We start from the raw sequence: 6,000 nt of genomic DNA on the forward strand, positions 1-6,000 counted from the left end.
TAATGATTTCTAGTGGGAAGGGGTAGAATGCAGAGGTGTCCCTTAGCGCTGATGCTATTTGCACTGGTGATGGAGGTACTGGCGGAGTGGATGTAAGTGGATGTGAGTGGATGGAAATTGAGACAAGCTACTTTAAGTACATGGGCATACGAATAACTAAGAGGCAAAGGCACATTACAATGACAACATGGTATTGGTGATGCACGGGCTAGAAGGGCATATTAAACACTGGAGCATATTGCCAGTGTCCATTCTGGGCAGTGCTGCCATGTTCAAAATGATAGCTTTGCCAAGGATGCACTACATATTTCAAGATTGCCCACATGCACTGCCTGACACACTTTCGTAAAAAGCAAAGCATTGCTGAGGACACTGCTGTGGGCAAGGGGTCAGCCGAGAATGGAGAGGAGGACACTGCAAAGGTTCAGATACCAAGGAAATATTGCACTACCAAATATTAAAACATATTACAAAACTGCCCAGGTGGATAATGTGACTAAACACAGCTTTAGGTTGTTCCAATGAAACACATTACATCGAATCGACTATATAAAATTGGAAAGGCAGGCCATGACACTTGTCTTAGTAACTGTGGAGCGGTGTGTACGTTCACAAACACATTATGGGAATGTCAGAAGCTACAATGTTCTGGGATATGGTTCTCAAAAGATTAAAGGGGGCGATGAATGGGCCATTGAGAAAGACCTCAAGATGATCCTGCTAGGTAGGCGGAATTACTCAGATCTGACACAAAACAAACAAACCCTAATTAATAGTGGATGTGTGTGGGAGGAAGAATAAGTTGGGTAAGGATCCATAGAATATGATATAAAGTGAATATGCATTAGACCTATAGGAATGTAAATTCACAGGGCCTAGATACTGAAAGATTAGTTTAATAAACTGGGTGTATCATTGCTCGCTATGAAGAGTACCATATAAAGCAACAAGTCATTACAATTAATGTTGCACATTTTCAAGCTACAACAAGGTTTGATGTATAGTGGTGGGAGGGCAATATGAGAGGCTGAAGCTGAAATTGCAATGCTGATGTTATGCTGAAACAATATAACATTAAAAATAAATACAAATAGTGCCTCTGACCTAACATTGCTAATTTCCTCCTGGATGTTTTTTACTGGGTCTGTGGCTATCCTTTCGTAATGTCTGGCATCATTCAGTTGTCTATACATTTCCTTCACATAGTTATGTGTGTCCCAAATGCTGATAGCTCTCTCTTTTTCTGCTGGTTTTATAGCTAAATATGTGTTTTTAATGTTTCTGTGTTTTTAATGCTTCTTTTTTTTACTCCTAGAGATATTTTAGAGAATTAATATATTTTAATTTTTCAGTTCCTTAACTTGTTTGAGAACAATGTTCTCGAATACAAGGATTTCTGCGCTCATAAAATTAAAGGGGGAATCAAATTAAGAAGGCAAGATTAGACCCAAGCCAGTGTCAAGCTGGTAAAAGGTTTATCTCTGAACAAATGTTTTCAGAGATAATCCTTAACTCTGAAATGTTTTCAGTGTCCTGAAAAGAAATACGTTTTTTCTGAATAAAACCTGTAGCAGAATATCCGTCATTTATCCTTCACCTAAAATACACAAGAATCGTTCTAACCATCCAGGATATTCAGCCGTATCTGGTTGTGGGACTGCATTGGATCCAATTTGCAGGAATATAGATCACTAAATAAAGGATGAAATTCCAAAGATCCAATCATATGTTAAAGGCAGTATGCAGTTTGTAGTGATGAAGGTCCTCTCAGGAAGGTTGTAATTCAGGATGTTTTCTTCATAAAGATAACAAGTAGTAAAGTTGATAACATCAAGTAGATATGTGGTAGATCAGAGCCCCACCAGGAGCTGCCTTCAGCTGCTCAGCCCATGACCAACTGTCACTCTGCCCACTGACTGGGTAGGGCTGGTAACACACCTTCGAATATATATGCAGAATACTACATATATCCCTTTTCCTTCTAACAGAAGAACAAATGCAAAATACGATAAAAGATAATGAGAGTGAACAACGGACAGATAGTAAGGAAGGAACAACGGTGTGACAGAGAGAATGTGAAGGGAACTAGAGTACAGGGCAGATACAGGAGATAGGTGGGAGAAAGCAAGAAGGAGAAGATATAGTGAAGTAAGCAAAAGGAATAAACCCAACCTCAACAACAATGAAATAGAAAGAAGGCGACAGTGGGATGCAAGAGAGGAAATAAGTAGCTTGGCATGCCAAGATTGCAGACTTGCCTCCCTAGAGCTCTGCCTAGCTGCCCGTGACTTCTTTACTCATTGATGCCGATAACCTCCTAAAAAAAAACAGCACCCTCTGGCCCCTCTCTCGACCCTGACTTGCGGAGACAACATGGTGGCCCACGCCGGGCTCTAAGCACTCTGAGGCAGTGGTGCTGGAGCTCCGAAGACCTGCCAAGACAACCCGGGGGGGTGCCCGCGACAGTCCTGTCCGAGGAGGGCAGATGCGGCAGGACGTGGGGGATGAGATCAAGACACAGAGGTGAGAGCGTGAAACCAGACCCTGAGCGGCCCGTGGGACCCCCATGGCAAGCGACACCCTGCACCTCAGACCCGGCCGGCGGCGGCCCTAAGCACCATACCCTACTTGCCCGGGGTGAGAGATATCCCTGCACCCGCAGCGCTAGAGAGGACGATCGTCACCACTGGGGCCGCCACCACTGCACATTCACGGCCCCGTGGCGAGGCCTACCCCCGCTGGGTCCCGGGGCTGCGGTTTCCCCCCCTCCTTTTCGGCGTCAGGTGTCGCGACGCAGGGGGAAGAGGCCCCCACACCGGAATGAGGTTGAGGGGGCGACCGGAGCTTCCTGACTGGTCCTGATGCCACAAACGGTGTCGCTCTGCATCCCTTCCCCCACCCGAGGCTCCATATCACTGTGGGCCGAACCAGACAGCCGGAGGGGCAGCCATTGATGTAAGGGCCGCAGGCTACTACAAAGGAGATCACCCGCCGTGCAGCGCTATCAGGGGGATATATACCTACCCCCGCTGGGTCCTGGAGCTGTGGTTACCACCCCCATTCGGCGTCGGATGCCGCGACGTGAGGGGGGAAGAAGCCCACACATCGGAATATGAGCAGAGGGGCGACTTGAGCCTTCTGTCTGATCCCCGTGCCTCACACAGTGCCGTTCTGCATCCCCTTCCCCTGCCAGAGACTCACTTCATTGGGGACTGGACTGGATGACAGGGAGGGTGGCCATTGTCATCAGGGCCACTTTAAGGGAGATCACCCGCTGTGCAGCGCCATCAAAAGGAATAAACACCTGCCCCCACAGTCAGCAGCCTTTGCAGAGAGCACTGAGGGGCGTTCCAGCACCACCGGGGTCTACCACGCCATCCAATCAGTGCTGGTGATTTACCAGGGGCCGGGGGTTCCCCTCTATTCAGCGCCGGACATCGTGGTGCAGAGGGGAGGAGAGACCAGGGTGAGGGAGCGTCGGTAGAGAAGCGGCCTGTTTCACCTGTTTGGGCTCGGCACTCTTGCGGCGCCGATCGGTGTTACCCCCCCGGCTGAAGGCCTTATATTACTGGACCCCGGAAGATGGACCGGGGGGGCAGCCACTGCCGTCGGAAGTGCGTGTCCACAAGAGGATGACCCCCGGAGGAGCAGCCGCACCACCCTGCGCAACGTAAGGAGTCACACACCGGCCACCTAAGTCAGCAGCTGTCCCGCCAGGGCTCAGCAGGAATCCCACTACGGCCCTTCCCCCCTCTGGCGCCGGGGCTTGAGGTGTGGGGTGGAGAGGCCCCAGAGAGACAGATACTGGATAAGAGAATCATAGGAATACCTGCGCAGAGGTCAGTCTCCAGGGCAGCGCCCACCAAATAGCGGCAGAGGACGTGGCTGCGGGTGCAGCGGGGAACATCCCCCCCCCCCGATATCTCCACTCACGACGGCCGAATCAGTCAAACCTGACGTGGGACCTCACCAGTCATGGCTCCGTTGCGGTCAATGGTGCAAAACAGTCAGCACACCCGGACAAAGGATAAAGCAGCCTTGAACCCCTCCCCGCTATCGGCGCCAGGACTCGAGGCGCGAGCCAAAAGGCCCAGAAGGCTATTAGTCGCACTTACAGGCAAGATGGGGCGCCAACGCGTGCCGGGAATATCGTAAACACCGAATCGAAGGCAGAACTCCCCAGAATCCATGGCTACACACCCCAAAAGCGAATCCTCCAACGCCGAATCCACATCCAGCAAACTAGACAAGGTGCTTGCAGAATTTGAACACTCTAGGGTCACCATGGAAAGCAGGTTCAGAGAACTGGCCACAGACCTCAACCTCCTCCGAGACAACCACAGGAAACTCGCAGACAAAGTCAAACAAGGCGAGAAGGCGATACAAGTCATAGAGCCGAGAATACAGACCCATCAAGCCGCCATACAAGAGCTGCAACAAAGAGTGCGAAACTTAGAAAGCAAAACAGGCGTCTGGAAGGCAGCTCTCAGAGGAGAAATACCCGTATCCTTAACCTGCCGGAGGGAGCAGAAGGAGCTGACCCGATTAGACACATGGAAACATGGATCAAGTCATTCACCCGGACAGCGGACCTAACCCCATATTTCTCCATAGAAAGGGCACTGAAGTACCGAAAATTATTATTACAACCCACTTAGATCACTTAGACCAATTAGATCAGTATTTACAACTAGCCCCATACCCATTACCAATAATCAGTCTGTTGGCAGTGTAGAAGGTCCAATCGTTTATTATAACAAACAAATCAGAGGAGCTCCTTGCTACCTAACCCCACGAGGTCCGCCAAGAAGACTGCTGGCACATTGTCAGAACATCACATATATACTGATACATTTCGGAACCGTTACCCGAGATGGAAAAATACAAGTTGGTACAGGTTGGTGCAGAGGGAAAGACCATATATGGGAGACAAAGCGCTCTTGGTTTAGCTCATCCTAGATTAGAAAGGTCGTGCGGGTAACTCCCTTCTGCTAACTCCGAGAGAGTCCGTCCCGCACCCCTCGGAATGTGCTTATCCATCCTCCTCCTTCTACCTATAACCTTGACAGGCCTAACGAGCAGAGACAACGGTTAGCAACAGTTGGGCTATTTCTCAGGGGAACGGCTTCGGTGTAATGCTTGAATGGGGTCTGCTAATGTGGAACTTCGAGCAAGGCCACAAACTGGCGTTGGTCGAGTCAAGCAAGTACAAAAACGTGCAATGGGGTGTATGTTAAATCCTAAATTACTGCGTTTCATGTGTATATTAGTGGTTACGTGCTTATAGTGATTATTCTAGATGCATCACGCTAATCTTCAGACAACGAAAACAGGATTCATTGAACCGCAAATCAATTCCGGTTCCTCAAACCCTCCTTTTAGCGTGATGTAGCTAAAGAAAAGGAATACTAGTCTTGGAAAACTTCCTCATCAATAGCCATTAGTTCACGGATCTCCTGCTGGAGCATCTGAACCTTGGTGGGGGCTGGAGTAGGGATACACATGGCTGCTACCCTAGAAGCACAATAGGAGCAATAATCAGGGCCACATTGTATAAGGATGCAACAGGTGAAAATGACACCGGCTGCACCACCCAATATTAACAGTAACTTCCATCCCCATGTGGACAGGAGCCCCCAGAACCATCCAGACAGAGACCACGACCCATTTTCGGTATGCATTTCAGCCGCTATGTGATGCAATTTTTGGATAGCCAGATGGACAGTGGGGGCGGAGTCTGGAATATATACGCAACAGGAGCTGCCAATCACCCGGCATGCTCCACCCCGATTGGCCAAGATAACGTTCAAAACCATTTGTTTTGGAGCGGAACGAGCCTTGTCGCCTAAAGCTCTACTGTGATATTGGTCATAATATTGGTGGTGATATTAACAACATTCTCTACTATTCGGGACAACCGTCTTATTTCTCTGCTATTAAATATGGGTCCCCAGAATGGTGCCAGTCCCTTGCTGAAGTCAGTAAACTATTGTAAGGAGG

The sequence above is a fragment of the Lissotriton vulgaris genome, chromosome 7, assembly GCF_964263255.1.
Source record: "Lissotriton vulgaris chromosome 7, aLisVul1.2, whole genome shotgun sequence".
NCBI lineage: Eukaryota > Metazoa > Chordata > Amphibia > Caudata > Salamandridae > Lissotriton > Lissotriton vulgaris.